Raw genomic sequence first — 26,419 nt, 5'->3', positions numbered from 1 at the left:
GTATAATTTGTCTCTGACTGTTCTCTAACAATTTAATCATACCTCCCACCCAATCTAATCCAACCCCACCTCCCCCATCTCCTCTGACACACACACACACACACACACACACACACACACACACACCACATAGTAATGCTGCCTGGCTTTTTCCCACTACTATCGCTATGATTCATTTGGTATGGTCTGATCTTGGGAGAGTTATTTTCCATGCTTGCCTAATTCAAAGCTAAACTTCAAATTTTTGTTTATAACAGATATAATCTTCAGTAATTCTACTCCTCGTTATTTCTCTAATTCCACCAAAAAGAATCAAACAAATCACAAGCTTCAATGATTTAGAATTTCTTTGGACAGAGTCAAATTTCTCAAAAAGTTCCCTAGCCTCCTTCCTCAATAGAAGTTTCATTCTAAGCAGATTTCAATTCAGAATTCTGGTCTTCAATACATGCTCTCTCATTTCTATCCTGCATCTGAATGTAGAAAAACATGTGAAACTGTATACTACAAACAAATAAAGAAGATCCAGTAAGCCCATGCTTAGATTGGTTAGTGGGCACTCCCTATGAGGGAGCCTAAATTTGGAAGAGGCTTTGGTTTTGTTGGAAAGTGCATTGAAGTTGGGAGACAGACAGATGTCAGCCATATCTGGAAGTTACATCATTAATGTAGTGGGGAAAAAAAGGTGAAAGTAGTCACTGCAAATAAATGAGCTCAAGTAAACCTGTGACAGCCTTGGCTAGTGGGTAATTTGGCGCTGTCTCCTTCTAGGGAAGCAATAGTGGTATCATATAAGACCCTAAGTGTGCGATAAACACGTAATCTTGATCACACTCGAGATCTGCTGAATCACAATATCCCTTTAACGAAGTTCACAGGTGCTTTGTATGTATACTAAAGTTTCAGAAGATTCAGTTGGGGGGCAGTGTTTCTGCAATGATGGCAAAGTGGGCAATGATGGGCTGCTCTGTTTCTCGCTGCTCTGCGATAGTTTTAGGCACCTCTCCATCCCGACTTCAGCCTAGACATGTACTTGGTGACAATAAAGATGCAACTACCCATCAGAGATAAAAGGCATGTTCCAAGTATCTTGTTCTCAATATTTAAAATTATTATCATATGTCATTAATCATTTTCTTGTCCAGTTAAACTTTGGTTGTGACAACTATTTCTCTCCCATAGAATTTCCAGGCATCTTCAAATCCTGGCCATTTTCCTGTAGATGCTTTGTAACGTGTCAATATATTTAGCAAATTCATAACTCTTTTTACCTACTTCGAAAAGAGAACACACTCCAAGGTAAATGCAGATGAGAGGCAGGCGTGACCAATTACATATTACTAGTGTGTTCATGCTTTAATAAAGTTGAGAAATCAATTCAGGCTTAGCTTTTCTCTCAGAAACACTTTCCAAGAAGTTGCAGAATGATGAATGTTGACCTCTTAAAATCACTAAGGTATAAAGTGTTACAAAAATTATTAATACTACCATGTGATTAAGTGCATCTGTATCAATGAATCACAGCGATAGGAATGCCCCAGTGCTTACCTGCAAGAGTGAAAAATTAGGTTGTTAGTGAAAACCAAATGCAAATATCTTCAGATTCTGGAACATTTCTTTCCTTATATTAAAGTAGGCATTGCCAACGTGTAGAGGTTTATACACTTTAATTTTTAAATATATCTCTGAAACATTTCTTCTTTAAAAAAGACTTCAAGATTTAAGATACTAAATAGGAGTTTAGAAAAGAATTTGAAGTATATATGGCTATTTGCAAAACAAATGAAAATGTTCTAATATAAATTTTAAATTAAGTGAAATATCAATGTTAAAATTACAAATGTTTGTTGCATATTGGCTGCAATGAACCAATAAAAATTAATGAAATCAGATTATAATGATACTTTTTGTTTAAATGTTGGTATGTTTATAAATGGAAAGGTTTGGGAAAGAAAAGTTCAAGTCAACATTTCAAATATTTAAATATCTGTTTTGTCACATACACAAACACAAAGACAACTTTTAAAAAGGATAAGCTCACCTCTAGAAGATGACTAACTTAATCATTAGCAAAGTAAAGAGAAATGGCAATTTTGACTGTTTGCCCTGTAAGTGAAAGTGTTTATTGAGTTAAAACACTAAGCTTTGAGTGTGTGTTAGTCTGTGTTGGCTAGAAAAACAAATCTGGTATATATATTAGAAAGAGCTTTCTATCAAGTAGTACTGATATGTCAAGAAGGTATCTCAGCCCGGTGCACCTCAAGTCCGTGAATCCGATGCTGGTCCATAAGTTCCTCTTCAGATTCACATACTGTATATACTCAAGTATAAGCCAACCCGAATAGCAGCTGAGGCACCTAATTTTACTACAAAAACTGCATTAAAAATGTGCTGAAAAACTCTGCTCATGCACAATTAAATATGGCAGAAGCAGGACAATGGCACAAAGAGATGAAGCAGGGAGCAGAAAAATCAGAGGCTGGTGGGTACAGAGTCATACTGATGCAAGGTCAGCAGAAACATTGTGGGACAAAGAGGGCTCAGGGTCAAGTTGCCCACTGGACGGCCCCTGGAGACAAACAGAAATCCCAGTAAGCAGGGTGGCAAAGGGGGAGAGAGGGAAGTTCCTAGTTTCTCCCTTACAAGAAGGCCATACCTCCAAGAAGGCATCATCAGGCCGTGGCCTACTTGACAGGTTGCACACCACCCCTACACTTTTACACAAATTCAAGGTTGACAAAAAGCATTCAACTATCACAGGGGTGGTATCCTAATGGTGTACTGGCTACACTTTGGGCTGATATCTGCAAGGTCAGCAGTTCAAACCACCAGCCACTCTGAGGGACAAAGAGAAGACTTTCTACTTTTATAAATCATTACATTCTCAGAAACCCACAGAGGCAGTTCTACCCTGTTCTATAATGGCACTAAAAACCCGAGTCACATCATGGCAGTGATTTAATTTTGGTTTGGGAGGCTTTGTGGAAAGTGGGCTGTACAGTATGTGTTCTGCTCACTACAAGCCGTTCAAGCCCACTAGCTGCTCAGAGGGAGAAGGGGCTGTGTTGTTGTTATCAGGTGTCCTGGAATTAGTTCTGAGCCATAGTGACATTATGCACAAGAGAAAGGAAGAGAGCCCAAGGTGGCACTAGCTTCACAATTCCTATGGCTAAGTCCATTTTATAGTCACTGTATCAGTTCATATCATTGAGGGATTTCCTGCCCCCTCTACTTTACCAAACATGATGTCTTTCTTTAGGGAATGGCTTGTCCAAAGCATGTAAGACAAAGTTGTGCCAATCTTGCCTCTAAGGAGCTTTCTCCCCAAACATTTATTTTTCCTTCTAGCAGTTAATGGTACTTTAAATTTTATTCTCCAGAACCACAATTCAAATGAATGAATTCTTCTCAGGTCTTCTTTATTCAATGTCCAACTTTCACATATATATGAGGCAATTTAATATACCCTGAGCCAGGTATACCCATCTAGAGTTCAGCCTGGGAAATCTTTTACAGCGTCGCAGTGAATTTGAAATGACTCAATGGTCATGGCTGGAAGCTATAAGGAGTCTTCAGTGGACTTTATTACACAATCAGGAGACCTGTAAACACAGTGGTTAAATCACTCATCTGCTAACTGAAAGGTGAGTAGTTCAAATCCACCAGCCTCTTAGGAGGAGAAAGCTGTGGCAATCTGCTTGACAGAGCTGTGAGATAGTTCTAGTTTACCCTATGTACTTTTTAGGAGTTGGAGCATACTAACTGGAATGAGTTTGTTTTTAGCTTTCTTATTCTTGTTACTATTTTGTGGTCAGTGGTGAGTATTAAAGAGTTACAAATAAAAAACCAGACCCATTGCCATCATAGTCCATGCTGACTCATAGCGACCCTCAGTATGTTTTTGAGACTATAACGGTTCACATTAGTAGAAAGCCCGGTCTTTCTCCCTTGGGGCTGCTGGAGGTTGATGAGCTAGTGGTTGATGAGATGCTGACCATGCGGATCAGATCGCAACCCAGAGCACAACCACTGCAGCACTGGACTCCTGTGAAAGGGTTAGTCATAAGGAAATGATGTCATCATATTTTAAAAGTTTCACTTTGAAATAAAAGATGAAGAAACTCTTCAATAACATAGAGTTAAGACCACTGCTCAGATTATAACTATAATAATCCTAAAGATAGAACTAACTCTTCTTTTATTTCCTGGGTTATACATTTTTCTGGCCAGTGATTCAATTCCTATCCAAAGTCAGGCTATTCCTTCTTTGGACACAGTCATTAGCTAACTCAATGTCTCTGAAGTAATTTGATCCCTATTGATTCATCTATCAAACACATCATTACAGCCACTATAGATTTAGTCTTATAATTTCTCTTTAAAATGACTTATCTTTAAAAATAGTAGGCAGTTATGATTCTCACTCATACACTGCATTTACAGTGATGGCTGTTGTACTTGCCAATTGCCTGTTACTTGAATATTTGTAAAGAATTATTTTAAGCTATAACATTTAAGTTAATTTCAGTAAAATGCATGAATTACTCAAATTAATAATGAAAAACTAAATATGTATATTTAATACTAGGATAGAAACATTGTCAAAATTACAAAGTTTCACCATCGTTCTTGGAAGACTCTCAATGAGCGAGATTAACATGGTACCCGCAACAATAGACTCAAACAGAGCAACAACTATGAGGGTGCTATGGGTCTGGCAGTGTTTCATTCTGGGGCATACAAGGTCCATATGATTTGGACTTAACTTGATAACACTTAACAAAGTGTTTTAGAAGATATATGTGTCATTTCCTTGTATTTATTCTGTGAATTCCACTGTAACTGGCAAGTAACAACAATATGCCAGAAATGATAAAAAAAGAACGTGAAATAAATGATAGAATTTAATAGATAAAATCATAATCACTGACTTCATTGAACTTAATGATTTGTGAAGGATAAAGGACAGACACATTTTGAAAAAGTATATTACCTGTATGTTCAATGGGAAATAGACTTTGGTAGTTTAAATCAGAATAATGAGTGAGAAAGTATATCCTGGATGTGATGAGGCTTAGACAATGGAAAAGAATTTATGCAATTTACATTCCAATCTGATTCCATTTCATACACCTACACACACCTACGTGCACAAATGCAGGCTTTCTCTGGGGCTTGTGGAGAGGAGCTCCTCTTTCTTTTCACTGTTTTCATGGGAGTTTTAAATTCTATAATCTTTAAGTGTAGTAGGTAGTTCAGACATACACTGCCAGAGATGATTATTATATAAGAAATGCTTTCATACTATGCTGCTCGATATCCTTTAAATAATATTTATGAGACAAGTGCAGTGTCACTCATTTGCTGTCCTGCATGAACAAGCCACACCGCTGGTGTTTTTTTTTCAGTTGATCATAAACAAGCACTTTCAGGAGAACATATTTTAAATCACAGAAGGGAGGTGAAAATTATGTGTTCTATTCTTTAGCTACAATTAATTATTTCAATACTTTATAAAATCATATGAAATATAATTAACATTTTAAAATATTTTGTCAATCAAGATAAATGTCTGTTTTTAGGTTTGACCCACAGAGTATTACTTTTTTTTTCAAACATAAGCATAGTTTACTAAACTAAATAGCAAAATTATCTAGTAAAAGACAATTTACTGATAATGACCTATTGTATTCATTTTTTACTTAATAAGTTTAAATAATATTTAAATGTTTTTGCTTTTGAATATTATTTAAATCTTCTAAATAAACTTCTTTTTCACGTTTTTTTACTTTTTAACTCAGTTAGGGAATCCTAGGTCCAATTTAAGAGCAATTAGTTCTTATATTTTGGCCCTGCTTAATACTCATTCTCAGGAACAGAACAAAGAAGATATGGGTGCTATAGAAAAGATTGGGGGGAAATTAGATGGGGACTAGATCTAGGATCAAATAGCCTCTGGTGTCTTAAAGGCTTGTTTCCCCACAAGCAGCCATCTAAGTGAGTTGTCAACTCAATCCACAGGAAAGAAGCACACCAACATCAGTCACCAAAAGATTGTAGATCATATAATTGGATGCCGAAGGAGGGGACTGTATCAGAGCCTCAATTGTGAGGCTGGTTTGCTGAAGACTGTAGACAATAGGGGGACCCCAAGATCCATTTGTGAGATCTACACAGGAAACTGGCCTCTGGTGATTTCCTGTGGTCCATAATAGAGGGTTTGGAGGAAACTGATTACCAAACAGAGTTCATTGGAGGGATGTTATAGAAGACCAAAATAACCGACCTGACTGGAACAGTTAAAACCTTCCCAGTTGATCCCCTTGTTGATTGATGAATGTTAGGTTGGATCTGTTTTTCAACATTTTCTGCATTTTTTTGTTTGTTCATATTCGGGTTTATCTCAAATATGGTTGAATTTTTGTTACAGATTTTTCTAGATTTCGGTATATGCAACCTAGGATTGATGAACCTAGAGGGACAACAGTAAAGGGCTTCTGGGGTGTACCATTGGTGGGGGGGGGGGCGAGGGTAGGTGAAAAGAAGCTGATGTCAAAATAAGGTCAGTGTCATGTCTGAATTTATGTTGCTTTGTTTTGTACTTTAAGAAAGTTAAAATAAATATTTCCCTACCTTGAGAAGGAAATACAATCTTACACTATTTGTTTTCCTTTTTAACAATCTAAAACATCATGGAATATTAGCAGCAGTAATTAAATTTCTATAAGTGGCCAATATAAAACCCATTCCCTTAATCTTGTTCAAAATGTTGCTGTCATAATTATAGTGATGATATAAACAATCCACCTATTCAGGGCACCCAGGCTGTTTTATATTTAGTTGGGTTTAATTAAGTAGAATTTTCCAAAAAATAGGTTATACATGTACCCTACTTATATTAGGATCACAAATTTTGCATAAAATATTCTGCTACAAAGTACATCTTACCCACATGTGGACAAAATACCCTCTGTTTATAGAATGATTTACTCTATAGAGGAGAAAAAAGAATGCTACAGTTAATTTACTTTCTACAAGTCGCTTTGAAAATCATTCTCTGCAGATAAAATGAAGAATTTATATGAGATCTTAAAATGTCTTATGATATTAAAAATATTATATGACTCCTTGGTTTTTTTTCTTTACATGAATCAAAGGGTGCTTTTCTATTTTTTGTTGATAACAAAGCTGTTCATCACATAGCCTGTTCAAAAACTCACAGAAAATATAGAGAAATATCATCTGGAATTTTCCCATACTGATGCATTCATTAGCACATGTCTTATCTTAACTTTCATGTTGTTATTTGATCATCACACTTATAAAATATTTTCATTACAATTTAACTATCTTCTTGGCAGTAATTCCTCTGACCATCATTTTACTCTCTGTAACAACGTCTAATATGTTGCATATGAAGTGCATTGGTAAGCCTTTTTTCCATTCAAAATAACTGGGTACTTTCAAGTATTCTATCAAGGAAGCAAGTTATTTTCCACAAATTTAAATAATGTTTAGAATAAAACTTTAGCTCATGGCTCATTCTTTTTCTTACTTTCCTTGAAATGAAAATTCTCTTTCCATATAATTTGTTAATCATCTAGTCATTAAAAATTTGTATTAAGAAAGATGTGATGGCAGCAATTGTATAATTATGCTTGATGTAATATAACTATGGATTGTAATAATATCTGTAATAGCTCCTAATATTTTTAAAGAATTATTATGTAAAATTAAGTATTGACAATAGATATTTAGTTGAAACCTTACAAAGGTGCTTTAAAAATAATTGGAATAATAGAAATTAAAATGTATTGACACTTTACCATAAACTTCTTGATATCCCATCATACATTATTCCATAGTGTAGGCAAAGGAGTTTACTGTGTTGTTTTGTGTTCCAAATCACAAGTGTCAACATTGTTTTTTTAAGCAAAGCGTCAAAATAAATATTTTAGGCTTTCCAAGCCATATAATCTTTGTTTTTACTAAACTCTAGTTTTAGCACAAGTGAATGGATGAATGTGACTGTGTTCCAATGAAAGCTGGCTTGTGAACACTGAAATTAGTTGTAATTTATAGCACACACACACTGACATTATTTTTCTCTTCTCAAAGATCTTATTCATTTCATCATTTTAAAGAAATTTGGCACTAATTATTTTGTTATTAACAGAAGGAATCCAGAATTTTAACATATGCTTTTAATTTACATTTTACTTTCTATTATTTATGTTTACCACAGAAAAAGAACAAAAAACACTATAGTTAATTTTAATATAAATTATAATATAATAACTGGAGCCTCTGAGAGGATATTCAACCTCCAACTATGCTGTTACTTGTACTGACCTTTGATCCGTTTTAAGAATGAGAAAAAATGAGTGAAAACTCTGCAGTTCATGATTCTAAATATATCTAGTAATTCTCTTCGAGAATAGATAAAACCAGACATTAGATATTTTGAATCTGTGGGTGTGTGTATTTTGGTTTTAATAATAATATTAATGAGTGAACCTCAATGATCACTGATTCTTGGCTTTGTGAGTCTTCATTTATCTATCCTGAGTTAAATATTTTAAATAAGCTTCTTTTTCTTCAATGGAGGGCATGAATATGTGTGAAAAAAGATAATGTTTTCACTCTGCACATAAAACACACAGCATTCTGACATAGTCAATATTTTACAAGTATGAAGCCTTTGTGAGATACAGCACTTTTTCTTTGGTCTTCCTTATAAATTGGATGCATACAGGTTTCAGCAAAGCTTCCAAACTAAAATAACAAATATTGAATTTGCTTCACATTTCAGAAGTAGTCACTGAAAGCCTTATGCATAGCTTCAAAACATGGTCTGATCCTTAAGGCATAATGAATAAAACCAGCATATTGTCTTAGATAATGTCAGAGAATTGGTCCCTGGGGTCAGAGAGTGCTCAAAACGTGACTAGGGAGGCACTGATATCTCAGCGTGAAGGCCATGGTGAGCAGGTGAGTCTTGTATAACCTGTAGTGTGGGATCTTCATATATGGATGGGATGACTCAAGGTAAGGAGGAACATTGCAAAAATTTGCTAATGATTGGCACTTGGAAAGTGTGAAGTATGAATGTAGGAAAATTGGTAGTCGTTGAAAACTATATGGAACACATAAAGATCAATAGCCTCAGCATTAGTGAGCTGAAATGAACTGCAATTGGCCATTTTGAATCAGAAAAAGAATCATCTGATTTACTATGCCAGGAATGACACAATCAAGAGGAATAGCATTAGATTAATTGTCAAAATACTCAGTCTTGATGTCCAGTGCTGTCTGTGATAGGATTGTATCTAATTGCCTTGACGCATATGAAATCAATACAACTATTATTCAAATTTATGCACCAGCCACAAAAGATAAGGATGAAGAAATTGGAAGAAATCTACCAACATCTTCAGTCTGAAATTCGTCATTCACTCAAGATGCATTGATAATTATGGTAATTATAAGTGCAAAAGTAGGAAATAAAGAAGAAGGGACAGTATTAATAAAATATTATCTTGGTGATAGACATGAAGCTGGGTTATTTTTGGTAGGTCTAGATCCTGAATCTGGGCTGTACACCTCCCATTCCTTGAACTTAAGCCAATGACATGCTATTTCGCCTGTGGATCTTGGGAAAATATAGCGGCCTGCTACTTGACCTACTGACCTTGGATTCATTTGTCTCTTCACTAACAAGTCCACCTGCTTATCTTGGATGCATCTGCCTCTACAGCCACCAGTTTGTGATGTTACTGCCACAGCAACACATCCTTTGCAAACCAGAAGTCTCCAGTTTACCCTCTCACCTATGAACTAGGAACCTGACTAGACTTGCTAGTCTCTACGGCTGTGTAAAGTCATTTTTGACAAAATTTTATAAAACTCATTATACTTTTGGTGAAATATTACCATATTATTCCTTTGCATTTTTATTCATTAAGTATATAACATAAAGATAAGAAACGCCGAACAACCAGAGTGATGTTTTGTTATGCCCAAAATTCAGCTTTGTTATGCTCAAAATTCCCACAGAAATTATAATTGAATTTTGTCCTTACAATACTGAGAGAGATGAAAATATCATCAGAACAAATTTGTAAATTCAACAGAAGTGGAAAGGGGTTTTTCAAGCATGAACAGAATATGTTCAGAGAAGGAATGTCGCCTAACTTCCTAATATGTTCATCAAAATGACTCTTCTCTAGATGGCCTACCTCTAAAGGAATGGAGTCCAACTCCTACAGTGGGAAGATAAATCACACAGCTCCAATGCTAAGATAAAAACAAAAAAATATTGCAAGTGAGGATGCCAACCAAGAAACAAAGTGAAAATACCATAAATAAGTGTTTCATTGTTTCATTTTATATGTATTTAATATTTTTCACTAATATTGAAAACACTGAAACCACTAGCCATGAAACAAGTTTCCAGAAATTGATGGCATGTCAATTAAAATGATTCAGCAAGCTGACCAAGCACTGGAAGCACTTATTTATTCCAGGAAATTTGGAAGAGAGATTACTTGGCCAACTGATGGAAAAGATCAAGATTTGTACTCTTTCCAAAAAAAGGAATTATAGATCAATACTATTGATAACACATGCAAGTAAAATGTTCCTGAAGATAAACCACCAGTAGTTTCAGTTGTCAGAAGAGCTGTCAGAGGTTAAGCCAGATTCAGAACAGGACATGGGACAAGAAATTTTATTAAGGATGTCAAAGGGCTCTTGATGAAAGCAGAGAATGCCAGAAAGATGCTTACTTGTGTTTTATTGATTATTCAAAGGCTTTCAATTCTGTGTATAATAAAAATTATGGCGAGCCTGGAGAATGGGAATTCTAGAGCACTTTATTGTGCACGTTTCTGAACTGGTCTATGAAACAAGAGCGCAGCACTGGGTGGTTTGCCACTCGAAAGGGTCTGCATCAGCATTATGTCTTCTCACCAAACCTTTCAACCTTTGTGCTGAACAAAGAATTCAGGAAGTCGTTGTATAGGAAGAGAAGGCAGCAGTAGGATCGAAGGAATGTGGAATAACAACCCACAGCACGCAGGTGACAGATACTTCTGAGAGTGAGTAAGACATGGAACACTTGCTGATTAAGATCAAGGACTGCAGCCTTCAGGATGGTTTAAAACTCAATCTAAAGAAGACGAAAACCTTCACCACTGGCCCAATATAGAACACCATAATAAATGGAGAAAAGATTGAAGTTGTCAAGGATTTGTCGTGCTTATATTCACAATTAATACTCATAGAAGCAGCAGTCAAGAGATCAAAGACACATTGTGTTGGGTAAATATGTGGCACGAGGCCTCTTTAGAGAAAATGCAAAGAAGATACCATGGGGAATAAACTGGGTGGGACTCAAGTGATGGGGCCCTCAAGTATCTCATATGCATGTTAAAATTGGCCATTGAATATGGAGAACGAACAATTAATGCATTTGATTAGTTGCATTGGCAAAGATTCTTGACAGTACCTTGGACTACCCAAAAGACAAGCAAATCTGTCTAGAAAGAAGTATGGGCAAAGAGTTCCTTTGAAGCAAAAATGGCGAGATTTCCTCTTGCATACTTTGTGCGTGTAGCAGGGAGACACCAGTCCCTGGAGAAGGACATCATGTGCAGCTACAAAGAGGAAGGCCCTCCATAAGCTTGATTACCACAGTGGCTGAGACAATTGACTCGTGTGTAAGAACAATTAGGAATATGGCCTAGGATGAGGCAATGTGTCGTTCTGTTATGCATAAGGTCGAAAGTAGATGGTACCTAACAGCGATTGCTCTGCACTCACAACCACTTATCGGTTAATTTGCCAAATTTATGCTGCTATGCTGCTCAAGACAATGTCAGCAAAAATGATCTGGTGTCAACAGAATCATAACAGACTATGAGGAAGGAATGGACTGTCCACTTCTGAGGAATGAGCCGCTGAAAACCTGAGGGACAGAATCAAAATACTTCCAGATACTGAACACGTCATGGAAAGAAGCAGAACACTGTCGGAGAGAGTGCAGGAGCTGAGCCTCTCAGGTCAGCAGACGCTCCGAATAAAAATTGTACAGAATGATGGAATGGAGGGTAGCCTGTGGGAATAGAGCCGCTGGAGCTTCATTTGCTGATGGGTCAAGACTCATAAGGGAAAGAAAAAACTGCAAACATCAAATAATCATTGGAACTCAAAATGTAAAAAAGTATGGATCTAGGAGAATTAGAAGTTAAAGAAACCTGAATTGGTGAGCTGAAATGGACTGATATTCATCATTTTGAAGCAGAGAATCCTGGGGATTACTATGCTCATATCGAAACAAGAGGAACGGCATTGCACTTATTGTCAAAAAGGATATCTCAAGGTATAATTGAAGCATCTTTCTGTGATCGAAGGGATTATATGTATCCACTTTGAAGATGATACAATCAATGCAACTATTATTCTAATTTCTGCACTGACCACCAAAGCTAACAATGAAGAAACTGAAGAATTCGACCAAGTTTTCAGTTGGAAATTGAACAAAAATGCAATCAAGTTCCATTGATTATTATTGGCAATTAAAATGAAAAAAAGGAAATAAAGAAGGCACTGTCATTGTAAAATATAGCATTAGCAATAACGAAAACCAATGGTACTGAAGGAAGAATTTCAAAGCTTACTTAAGTCATTAGCCAAAAGCAAGGTTAGAGGACTTGACAAATACCAAGCAGAATGCTTTAACACACTGATGAAGTACTAGAAGTATTCACCTGTCTATGCCAGGAAATTTGGAAGACAGCTACTTGGCCAACTGATTGGAAGAGGTCTATATTTTTTACCCATTCCAAAGAAAGTTGCTCCAACACAATGCTTATTTTTTGCTGAAGATCATCCAATAATGGTTGCAACACCACATAGGCAGGGAACTTCCAGAAGTCGAAGCTGGATTCAGAAGAGGATGTAAAACAGGGGATATCATGGCTAACCTAAACGGGATATTGGCTCAGTGCAGGGAATACCAGAAATATGCTTACTTGTGTTTAAATGACTATTTTTTATGGTATGGCACTCAACCGTGAGGATCATTACAAAATTTGGATAGCCTTGGAAAGATTGGGAATCCCAGAACAGTACATTGTGTTCGTGTGTAACCTGTACATGGCCTAACAGGCATTGATTTAAACAGAAAAGGAGACAACTACATGGTTTCAAATCAAGAAAGATATGTGCATCAGGACTGTATTGTCTCACCATCTTTATTGCATCTGTATACAGAGCAAATCACCAGAAAATCTGAACTATATGAAGATTAAGTCCTTAGGATTTGAGGAAAGCTTATTAATAACCTGCAATATACAGCTGACACCACCTTACTTGCTGAAAATGAAGGAGACTTGAACCACTTGCTAGTGAAAAACAAGGACTGCAGCCTTCAGTATGGATGTAAATAGAAAATCAAAATCCTCACAACTGGACCAGTAAGTAACATCATGATGAACAGAGGAAATGTTGAAGTTGTTTAACATTTTGTCTTGTTTGATCCACAATCATTGCTCACAGAAACCTCAGTCAAGAGATCCAACAATATATTGTACTGGGTACATATTTTGCACAAGACCTCTTTAGAGTGTCGAAAAGTAAGGATGATACTTTGAAGACGATGTTGGACTTGACCCAAGCCACAGTATTTTCAGTTGCTTTATATACATGTAAAAGTTGGACACTGAATAAGAAAAAAAAATCCAGAAGACTCAATGTGTTTGAATTAAGGTGCTGGCACAGAATATTGAAAGTACAATGGATGGCCAAAATAACAAACCACTTGGTCTTGGAAGAAGTACAGACATAATGATCCTTAGAGGCAATGAGAGAGAAATTTCATTCCACATACTTTGGATATATTGTTAGGAGAAGTCAATCCCTGGAAAGGAAAATCATGCTTGGTTAAGTAGAGGGGCAATGAAAAAGAAGTCCCTCAACAAGATGGGTTGAGAGTGGCTGCAATGGGCTGAAATATAGAAATAATGGTGAAGATGGCACAGGACCAAGTAGCATCTTGCTGGTTTATAAAGGTTTGCCATGAGTCAGAAGCCACTTGATAGCACCTTACAAGTTTGCCCACACCTGCTTTGCTACTTCACAGAAATTGACCATACTATGTTAGATCATAACATGGAAATTCCTGGCCTACCCAAGTTGACATATAATCTGTCAAAGTAATTTAATGGTATATTTTTTCTTCCCATTATCAAAAAGGTGAATTTAATCTCTGGCTAGTGTATCGCATTTGCAGTCACCAACTCTGTCCGTAGAAACGTACATCTTCAAACTGATACCAAATCATTGTCTAGAATGAGATAGATCTAGTAAGGAAATCCTGGTGATGTGCTTTAGAAAATTAGCCAGTGACACCATATAAATCACAATATTCTTACCTACAACCAATTACAAGGTTTATGCAGGATCAGGCAGTGTTTCAGTGTGCTAAGAATGGATTCATTGTAAGCAGAAGGAAAGTTGGTATAACCTGGGAGGTATGACCTGAGAGCTTTTCTGCAAAAAGCTCTGAAGTCAAGACAAAGTAAAAAACATGAAGAAAAGAAAGCAAGGAGGGAAGGAAGGAAGGAAGGAAAGAATGAAGGAAGGAAAGAATGAAGGAAGGAAAGAAAGAAGGAAGGAAGGAAGAAAGGAAGAAGAAAGAAAAAAATATCACAGCTGCCATTTGTTTATTTAGCATTTATGGGTTATTTCCATTCACCTTAAAATAGACAGACATATTTAATTTTATATCTAAATGAAATTTGTTTAAGCAAACTTGAAATAAATTTCTACTATTTGCAGACTTGTGAACCTGGGTAAAAATTTTAAAAAATATACACTATTACATCTGCCCTGTGTAATATTATTCCAAGTACATTTTTAAGTAGTCAGAATATGGATATAATCAGAGAAGAATCTGTACCCACAGTAACTGCATGCAGTGAGGGTGGTAGGATGTTATAATAAAACTCCACAAAATTAAAATGCATAATATCATAAACCTATTATAGAAAATTAAAGAGGAGAGCTAACTACGAAAGATCTGGAAATGAAATTACACTTGAGTTTCACTTTTAAGCATAAGTTGTATTTAAACAAGTGTAAAATGTGGGGCAAATGTATGCTAGGCAGCATGGACATGTATAAAGAATCGGTGGACTGAGAGAGAAGGTCACTTCAAAGCATCTATAAATAATCAAGAATATAGTGAGAATTGGGAGGCATAATGGAAAAGGAGAATATAAATAAGGCAGGCAACAAATTATACTCAACCTTTTCCTATGTGTGATAGGAAGCCACAGAGAGATTTAAAGCTGTGTTATGATAGATTTACATTTTTAGAACAGTCTAGGGGTAGTATGGGAGATAGGGTGCGGAGCATGAACACAAGAGAAAAGATAGGAGATAACTGGATAGAATCTTTATTTGCAATAAGAGAAAGAGCTGAACCTAGCAGCGGAAATAGCAATGGAAAGGAGAGGATGGATTCAGGACACACACAGAAACAGGTTTCCACAAGCACAAGCTAAGGTCATTTTCTGAGTTTTTCTTTGCACTTATTACACAGGTAAATGTGTGAGACTCATTCTTAGTGGCTGTGTAAGTATAAATTAGAAGCTCCACTTTCATAGTTTGCCAAGTGGTAAACAAATTGTGACAAAACACTAGCAAAATTAAACAAAGTCCACTAATATTTGTTGTTATTAATTGTGTTTATCTAAGATTAGATCAATTAATTATCCACTATATCTTTAAATTATGCCTATTCTCTTAAGGAAATTTCATAAAAGCTTACAAAATGTGGGGGGAGAGTGGCTTTTATGTTCAAAACAGAATTTTCCGTTACTCCAACCATGTTGTAAGTCGTCACCAAGCTTGTTGTATAGCCACTTCCGGTGCGCAGAGCATAGAGCGCCATGCGGTTGGACAAACATCACGTTCAGAAGCAGATCTGTTGGCTCATCTGCTAAAGAAAAACTTATTGAAAAGTGGGGCCATGAAAGATTTGGTAAAAATAAAAGGTTTCTGAGTGCACAACAACCCAAAATTATTTTTTTAATGGATTCAAGGTGTTTCTGTCAGACCTTATGGAGAAAATTTCTTGGGAGAAAAAGGTGCGTAAGTGGAAAAAGTTTGAGAAGCCCTATCCTGAGGCACCACTGGTGTGGGTTTGAAAGATTAATTATTCAGACAATACTAAGTACTTAACCATGTGTGCTGCATGAGCCTAATGAGCTCATTTCATTTATATCAAGAGACAGACCACTGCAGATTCATCTCACTGTGTCTTTCTCAGCATTTCTCCTTTCTACTCTCCCTGCCTCTTTTACATCTTTCGTTTTCTACTTTCTCATATTTCTTCTGCTCCTATACTTTCTCTTCCTCCCAGGGAATATATTCTTTAAAACCTTCAACTAGACCAGACATAGATATTGAGGTGATGTCACAGAGGAAGCATCTGTCTCCTAAGCATATTTATTAACTGTTTATTGAGCATTTACAATGTGCTAGAAACCGTATTAGCAAACCAAAAAGATGAAGAACAGGCACAGCATATGTTAAACTGAAAGAAATGTTTAAAATCCAAGTTTTGAGTTGTAATATTGAGAGAGTCTTTGGGGAAATTATTGAATGATGCAAATCAAAACAATTACAACAACAAAAGCAAATCCACAACCATAGTGTCATTTCTGACTCAGTGACCGAATATGACAGGATCAAATTGACCCTATGGATTTCTCAGACATCAGCTCTTTATAAAAGTAGAAAGCCCCTCTTTGTCCCTTGGATGGGCTGGTGATTTCAAACTACTGACTTGGAAAACATTAGCAGAGGACAAAAAGAAGACACAGTCACTGTTCCAAAAATAATAATTGACATGCAACCATTTCAAGAGGTAGCATGTGACCAAGAAGCAATGGTAATCAAGAAAGAAGTTCAAACTTCATTGGAAGCTAGCTAACTAAACATAAGGTCCAGAACTTAATGGATATGAATCGAAATGATTCAACAAGCTGGTAAAGCACTGGGAGCGCTCACTCGTCTGAGCCAGGAAAATGGAAAGATAGCTACTTGGCCAACAGACTGGAAGAGATATTTATACCCATTCCAAATTATGGTGACCTAACAGAATGTGCAAAGTATAGAATGTCATTAATAGCACACGCAAGTAGAAATGTCCTGAATATCCTCCAACAACAGTTGCAGTACTAAAGTGACAAGAGCATTGTTAGAGGTTAAGGCAGGACACATTGTGGAACAAGGGGCTTCACTGGCAATGTCAAATGGATCTTGACTGAAAGAACAGAATACCAGAAAGATGTTTACTTCTGATTTATTGTCTATATCAAGCCATCCAACTGTGAATCATAACAAACTATGATAGCCTGAGAAAAAAAACGGGATTCCACAATACTTCATTGTGATTATGTGTAACCTGAACAGGAAAACACAAGACGAATCGATGCATTTGAATTTGGTGCTGGCAAGGAACATCGATCGTATCAGGTTTGCCCAACAAGCAAGCCAATATGTCTTGAAGAAGTATAGCCAGAAAGCTCTTTAGAGGAAAGAGAGGCTCGACTTATTTCATGTACTCTGGACATGTTATCAGGAGAAAGCACTCCCTGGAGAAGAACGTCATGCTTGATCATGTAGAAGGCAGATAAAATGAGGAAGACCTTTTGCAAAATGGATTGACACTGTGGCTGCAGCTCTGGGTTCACAAATAGGAACAATTGTGCAAGTGGCACAAGATGAGCGGTGTGTCCTTCTGTGGATCATAGGGTGACTATGATTTAGGACCGACTGGACAGCACCTCACAGCAACAGAAACGGTGTAAATCACTTAGCATGCAATGGTCATGAGAAAAACCTGGGTCTTGTCTTCAATAATTCCAGTTAGTCCATTGAAGAAGGGAATACATGTGCTATGTTTGTACAGGATAACAGAAAGAGAACCTAATATATGACTAGAGAAATTCACCTTCTCAGAAGAGACAGTTCACAAAGGGTAAACCCTTAGAGGATGTAGAAGGTGAACAGTTATTATTTAGGAACCATAGCTCTGTTCACACAACTGTCTCTTGTCCCATGTACAAGTTCTGCATGAGCACCACAGTGTTCAGGAGTTCCAATTCTTCTCAAGATTACTCGTACTTTATTATGGGACCATACCACACAATGAATACCTTGGCATAGTCAATAAAGCACAGGTAAACATCTTTATCATATTCTCTGTTTTCAGCGAAGATGCATCTGACAGCAGCAAGGCTCTCCCTTGTTACACATGCTCTTCTGAATCAAACCTGAATATATGGCAGTTCCTTGTCAATACACCGCAGCAAACATTGTTGGATTATCTAGAGCTATATGTTACTGGCATGTGATATCATTTTAGATTTAGTGGACACAAATATGGATCTTTTCCAGTAAATTGGCCAAGTGGCTATCTTCCAGATTTCCTGGCCTACATAAGTGCTTCCAGTGCTTCATCAGTTTGTGGAAACATTTCAGTTAATGTTCCCCAGTTCCTTAAGCCTAGTTTGGCAAAGACATTCCGTTCAGCTTGAAATTCTTCACAATTGGCTCTTGTTCATATGCTACCTCCTAAAATGGTAGAATGTCAAGTAGCTCTTTTTGGTTCAGTGTTTTATTTTCATCTTTTCTTAATGCTTCCTGCTACATTCAATAATTTCACCATAGAATATTTCAATATTGCATCTCTAGCCTTATTTTTTTTCTTAAGTTTTTTTTCAGTTTTAGATAAGTTGAGTTTGTTCTTCACTTTTGTTTTTCTAATTCCAGATCTTTGACAATTTCATTATAATATTTGGTGTTCTTGAACTTCCCTCTGAAATTATCTATTTACCTTAGTTTCAGAGTCTTTTCTGACATCAACTTTGATCTTTTCTTTTTTGCCCCTGTTTTGTAATGAATTTTGCCTTCTTCATGAATGATGTATTTGACATCCTCCCACGTCTCATCAAGTCTCCTGTCATTAGCATGCAATGTGTCAAATCTGATCTTGAGATGCTCGTATTCTCAAAATTCAGCTCAGATAGACTCAAGATCATATATTTGGCTTTTGGGGACTTGTTTCCATTCTCTTCAACTTTATCCTGAGCTCACATATGAGTAACTGATGATCTGTTCCACAATCATCCACTAGTCTGGTTTCAGCTGCTGATATTGAGCTTCAACACAGGCTCTTCCCACAGATGTATTTAACTTGATTTCTGCGTATTCAATATGGGGGAGTCCATGTGTATAGTCACCTTTTGTGTGGTTGAAAAAATGTATTTTATTTGAACAAGTCATGGATTTTACAAATTTCTATCATGCTTTATCCTATTCTATCACTGAACCATGGTTTTCAGTTACTGTTTTTTTCCTTATTGGTTCCAACTTCTGAATTCCAATGGTCAATAATGATGAATGTATTGTGTTGGCATGTTTGATCAGTGAAAGACAAAGCAACACTTATCAATTTGTTGCACTACGGTGGCTTTTGTGTTGCTGGAAGCTCTGTCAGAGGCATTTCAAATGGCAGCAGGGCCACCCAAAGTGAACGGGTTTCAGAAGAGCTTCTAGAACAAGAACAGACTAAGGAGTCAACTCTACACTTCAAAGAAAGGAACCACTGACAACCTTATGCATACTTTCAGATATTTTCAGATAATGACGTCTTAAAGAATAGAAGCAGGACATTGACAGAGATAGTACCAGATTATTGGCTCCTAGATCTGAGGGCACTTGAAAAATGACTGAAGAGGACATGATTTCTCGGGGTGAAGTAGACCATTTTGCAGTGAATAAAGCCTGTGGACTGGAGCCCTGAAGATCTTTATTTTTTGATGAGGCACCATCAGTAGAAATATCTGAAAAAATATATAGTAATGAATATAACTTCCATTTGAGGAGTATGAGTTTAGAAAAATTAGAAGTGGTCCAAAGTGAAATTGGACACACAAAGTGCCATACCCTAGGCATTCGCAAGCTGAAACAGACTAGTCAGAAAATCATATGATTTATGATGCCGGCGATAATACCATCAATAAGAATGATATGGCATTCATGGTCAAAAAGGACATTTCATAATGCATCTTGATATCCAGGACTTTCTGTGATAAAATTACAATCCTCCCTCAAGGAAATTCAATCAACACAAATATTACTCAAATTTATGCACCAACCACAAAAGCTAGTGAAGATAAAATTGGAGAATTCTATCAACATCTTCAGTATGAAATTGATCAAACATGTATTCAAGATGCATTGATAATTATTGGTGATTGAAATGTGAAAAACAAAGCCAACAAAGAGCAACAACAAAATTCGCTAATAAGCCCCCTAATCGATAGTGCATCTATGTTTTGTATGGTCCTTGCAATAAACTATCAAAACCAGTGGAGAAGGCGGCAGAGAGGGTGTTAGAATAGCATAAAAGAAGGATGGGGGTTGGGGCATGTCTTTTTCTTTGTCTTGAGTCTTTGGGTTGGGATAGAGCAGAATTCTCTTCCCAGCCACCCTATCGTTACATCGCAGGTAGCCAGCTGAGGTCAGATGTGGTCTCCATGCCATTTCCTCATTTTTCAAATAACTCAGTCTTTGAGATTTTATTTTAATAAATTTGATTTTTACCATATTGATTTTGGTGGCAAGAAACAATTGTGAGAATTTTGATTGCTCATTTGAACTTGTCTTTACATACCCTGTGATATTGTTTCTTTTTTTAACCTAGCTGTTTTAAGATTTCCACCATTTATTGCTATATTTTATTTCCTTCATTGTGTGCTATTATTTTTTGACTCACCTGTTCATGATCAACTATGTGCAGCATTGAAATTTGACCTCATAATGATATAAGAACTCTTGCTATTCTTCCCACCATGTCCGACAATAACTGCCTTTTCCATGGACGTATTGTTGGAAAGCTGCAGTCTATTTAAAAATAGATAAGCACTGGTTTCTTTTTGTTTGCTTGTTTGTTACCTTCCTGTAACTGAAAAACATTTTATCCTAAAATCCATTCTCCTTAAGTGGCAGAGAAAAGAGAGCAATCTTCATCTGATCCTGATTGTTTACCTACTTAAGCATAACCCCGGAGTGTTTACTTTGCTTCATGGGAGTTAGCTCCTTTGCTTGCTTTCCTGCTTTAACTACTTATTTCCAACAGCTGTTTCCACTAATCCTTAAACAGAAAACAAATAATATTCTACTCCGTTTGCTTTCCCCCACAGGTAGGACTGTTAATAAGCACCCAGAGTGCTGGCAAATCATTTCTGTGGCTCCTGCAGGTAGAGAACCATGCTTCCCTTTTCGACACTAGGAATTTGTACTACTACGACATCAGGCATTTTAAAATACATGATGCGAAACGTTTGTTTCTTTTGTTTGATTAACGCCTGAGTTATTTTATTTTGCTTCCGACTTTGCTTTTCTTATATGAAAGAGCACTAAAATTCAAAACGCACTGCCACCGAGTCAATGTTGACTCACAGAACCCTAAAGGACAGAGAACTGCCCTTGGGCGTCCCTGCAGCAGCCACTCTGAGAAGTAGAAAGCCTCAACTGTCTCCCGGGGAGTGGGGAGTGGTTTCAAACTGCCGAACTTGCAAGGAAATAAAATTATGAGAATCACTTTCAGACCACCCATATTCTTCATATGTGCAAACTTTCATCATAATGATTAATTTAAAATCTGTACTTCCTAATGTGCTCTGTAGCTAATTTACTCTCCCATTTTCCTTCTAATGTTTCATTCCTTTCTCTTGTTTCTCTGTAAAATCCAATCAATCAGTAAGTTGCATGAATCTTAGATCTACAAATACAGTGACTACTCTTGATACTTTTTTGTCTTTGAATTATATGTTCTCCGTTCAATATTAGATTACTTCTGCAATGAAAAACTAGGCAAGCATCTTAGCAATTTTCAGTCACTAGCGTTCTAAAATAATATGGAAAATAGGTCTTTCTTGATTCTTACTGTGCAAAGTAGATTTTGAACATTTTACTAACCCTTAAATATGTTATGAATTCAGTGTTATTGTAACAGTTTTCAAAGTTATCCTAGAATTTATATTTTAACAATACCCTTCCTAAATTACACAGATATTATTCAAAGAGAGTTAGGACTTGAATGTATATCTCAAAAATCTGTTCTATTTTCTACTCACTACTCTAGATATTTTCCCATCTCTTTACAGTACTTTTTAACATAATATGTGCATAATGGGTGCTTTCAAGTTTTACATTTTTGAAGATGAGAACAAAGGCATATAAGAATCCCAAAGAATACTAACAGTATTTAAACAACAACAACAACACTTTTACTGGACGGTGATATTTGTTGTCAGCTCTCAGTAGTATTTTCCCCTTTTCAGCCTTATATACCACAGAAAAAAACCATGTCCTATTCAAGACAATCCTCATAATTGTTGCCATGTTTAAGCTCATTATTGCAGCTACTGTGTCAATCCATTCCATTCAGGGTTTCCCTCTTTTTTCTATGATCCTCTGCTTTACCAAACATGATGTGCTTCTCCAGGTAACTTATCTATGCAACCAAAGATAATTTTCCTCTATACAACTTTTCCTGGTTTTAATTATTAGGAAAGAATAATAAAAGGTAATAATAGTAATATAAAAATAATAAAAAGGTAATATGATTTTGCATTTGATTTATGTAAGGGAATAACTATGTTTACTTATAAAAATTTACTAATATTGTAAAGCAATATTTAATTATGAAGAAAAATATGAAAAGAGATAAAATTGCTCCTTCAATTGGAAAATGATTTCAAGGTAAAATACAAATTAATTAAATTCCAAATTGTCATATTTTAAAAAAGACTTTCTGTGCTTTGATTTTTCCAAACACTACCTTAAGTGATTATTAACACTTTAAATGTGCATTAAATAGGACAGGTTTAATTATACTTCTTTTTAGAGTACTTGAAATATTTTAAAGGCTTAAGCCTAATTATTTTAACAGTATAATATATTTTTAATTCATTAACATCTGCCATTTACTGATATTATCTAGAATTTTATTTTTTAGGTTGTGTATGTGTTAATTATATATGTTTTTTATAAAGCCAATTTGCTTTATTTTTTTAATTTTAATTTTTAAAAATCATTTTATTTGGGCTCATACATCTCTTGCCACAATCCACACATACATCAACTGTGTGAACCACACTTATACATTCATTTGCCCCCATCATTCTCAAAACTCTGGCTCTCTGCTTGGACTCCTGGAATCAGCTCCTCGTTGTTCTTCCCCACCCCCACCCCGCCTCCCTCCCTTCTTCCCCCTCCCCCATGAACTCTTGATAATTTAGGAATTATTATTTTATCATACCTTGCACTGCCTGGTGTCTCCCTTCACCCACTTTTCTGTTGACCATCCCCCAGGGAGGAGGTTAAATGTAGATCCTTGTGATCTGTTACCCCTTTCTACCTCACCTTCCTTCTTCCTTTCCGGTATTGCCACTCTTACCACTGGTCTTGTGGGGTTCTGGATTCCCTGTGTTTCCTGGATTCCTTGTGTTTCCAGTTCCCACCTGCACTGCTGTGCATCCTCTGGTCTAACCAGGTTTGCAAGGTAGAATTGGGATCATGCTAGTGGGGGGTGGGCAGGAAGTGTTTAAGAACTAGAGGAAGGTTGTGAGTTTCATCAATGCTACACTGCACCCTGAGTAATTCATCTCCTCACCACTACCCCTCTGCACGGGATGTCCAGTTGTATACAGATGGACATTGGGTCCCCATCACACACTCCCCTCATTTACAATGAATGATCTGATCCCCCTCCCCTCTTTGGTGCTTTATACCTGGTCGCCTAGATCCTTTGTGATGACACTTGCTGGGGTGCTTCTTCCATGTGGGCTTTGTTGCTTCTGGGCTAGATGGCCGCTTGTTTACTTTCAAGCCTTTAAGACCCCAGACGCTATATCTCTCTATAGCCGGGCACCATCAGCCTTCTTCACCACACTTACTTATGCAAACATTCATCTTCAGTGTTTATGCGGGGAAGAGGATCATAGAATGATGTTTTTTGTTCTTTGGTGTCTGCTACCTGACACCTTCATCACCTTGTGATCACACAAGCTTATGTGCTTCTTCTCTGTGGGCTTTGTTGCTTCTGAGCTAGATGGCTGCTTGTTTGTCTTCAAGCCTTTAAGACCCAGACACTATATATTTTGATAGCCAAGCACCATCAGTTTTCTTCACCAAGTTTGCTTATGCACATATTTGTTTTCAGCGATCATGTCGAGAAGGTCAGTATCTCGGAATGACCATTTAGCTGAGCAAAGCGCTCTTGTATTAAGGATATGTGTATGAGGAGGCCCAATGTTCATCTACTACCCTACTACTAAGCCTATAAATATATGCACATTGGTCCATTTCCCCATAATCATAAATATATTTACATGTGTACATGTCTGTAGTTAGGTCTCTATGTATGCCCTTTGTCTCTTACTTCTTTCCTCTCTTTCCTTACGCTTTCCTCCTGTCCCACTCCCATGTTCAGCCTTCATTCTGGTTTCAGTAATTCCTCTCGGTTACATTGCCCTTGGTCACTCCCTACCAGTCATCCCATCCCTCCCTGCCAATGGTTTTGAACCACTCATTGTTCCCTTGTTCTTGGGTTGTCCAACACCTTCTCCCTTCGCCCACCTCCCACTCTCCCATGTGCCCCCCGCACCATTGGTCACGTTGTTTTCTTCTCCACATTGTTTATTCAGCCCATCTTATCTAGCTAGACCTGCAGAGATAATTATATGTGCATAACATTGCAGAAGGCCTGGACAATACCAAACAAAGTGGCACATAAGAACATGGTGACATGGATGTGAGGGCGATCTGGCTCCGACATCTGTCACCCCATTGATCGCCAGGGTTGATTCGGCTGATCTGGCTGGCTAGGTGGGTGTCCCCTTCCTCCCTCACCGCCCCATGTGCGTCCCTCCCGAAGCTGCGCGCTCGGTTGAAGAGGACGACCTTCCCCGATAAGAAGGAAGACCATCCTTCGGTCAAGGGTATACGAGTAGCTGTGCTCCCCTGCTAGAACCTCCAAACAAGTATCAAGAACATGGTGACAATGACAGCAGCACTGACAAACTAACAAAGAAAAAAGCCACTGACATACAAAATCTAAAAGAAGAGAAAAAAATAAATTAATTAATTTTTAAAAAGAAAGAAAAGCCTGTTGATAGTTCAAGGTCTGTTTGTTGACCTTTAGGAGTGGTTTCCAGACAAGTCTGATGGGGGCCATGCCCTGGCCCCAAAGTCCATCCTTGATACTCCCTCGGAACCTCCTTTCTCTGCTTCCCCCGCCGCTCAATTGCACACCCCCAGTGTTTTGCTTCAGTGTGGTAGGGTCAGCTCGGTCACATATCCCACACTATATCTCCGGTGCTGGCCTGTGTAGATCCATGGGTCAGTGCAGGATATCACATCTCATAGTGTGGCTATCGTCCTCTGAGCTTGGTGGGCCCTTGTGTGCTTCACAACTTTCCTCCCCCTTTATTTGATTCAGCTTCCTTCTGGGTATGGTAGGTCAGTTCTTTTCACTCACCTGATAACCTCTTTTAATTTTCTGTGGCACTCCTTTCCATGTTGGTAGTGGGGCTGATTCTGGTTGGGGCTGGGGCATATGGTCCAGTCTTTTTGAGGATTACTCCATGTGTTATGTTGCCCTCCTGGTTTGGCACATCATGGTGGGGTCTGTATGCACATTCCAGTTCTGTTGGAACACAGTCAATACTCTCCCCCTAGGTAGATTAGTGCCCTGTTCCCCCCATGTCATCAACTCAGTTTCTCCCCACCCCGATACTCCCTCCTCCTGCCCCCCTTCCTCTTCTTTATGTTGGACTCTCATGTACATTCCTGGGTGTAGTCTGCCCTCCCCCCAACTATCTTTGTTTCTACACATTTATTGCTAGATAAGTGTCTATTCTTCTATTCCTGCTGTGATGATTGTACTTACCTCAGGGGACTCATGTTATACCTGTGTTTTTGAGATTGACTTACCTCACTTAATATACCTTCTAGCTCTTCCCATGAAATGACGTGTTTCATATGATCATCCGTGCTTTTCAGTGCTACACAGTACTCCACTGTGTGTATGTGCCAGAGTACTAATCGACTCATCTATCAATGGGAACATGCTGTTTCCAAGTCTTTGAAATTGTGAATTGTGCCACAATAAACATTGGAGCACAGATGCCTGGTCATGTTTTATATGTTACTTCCCCTGGGTATATGCCCAGTAGAGGGATGACTGAGTAATAAGGTAGATCAATTTCCATTTTCTTTAAGTATCTCCAGATTGCTTTCCACAGTGGCTGTACAAATCTACACAAACACCAGC

At 37.3% G+C, this 26,419-nt stretch overlaps 1 pseudogene; it reads right to left on the bottom strand.

Annotated features, from left to right (window-relative positions):
• The window catches only part of LOC142442299 (small kinetochore-associated protein pseudogene), a 29,712-nt pseudogene extending 13,754 nt beyond the window's left edge, over positions 1-15,958 (bottom strand).
• Between the last annotated feature and the right edge of the window lie 10,461 nt (positions 15,959-26,419).

Source organism: Tenrec ecaudatus, chromosome 3, assembly GCF_050624435.1.
Source record: "Tenrec ecaudatus isolate mTenEca1 chromosome 3, mTenEca1.hap1, whole genome shotgun sequence".
NCBI classification, from domain to species: Eukaryota; Metazoa; Chordata; class Mammalia; order Afrosoricida; family Tenrecidae; genus Tenrec; species Tenrec ecaudatus.
Note: the sequence above shows the minus strand (reverse complement) of the source record. Positions and strands in the feature narration are given on the sequence as shown.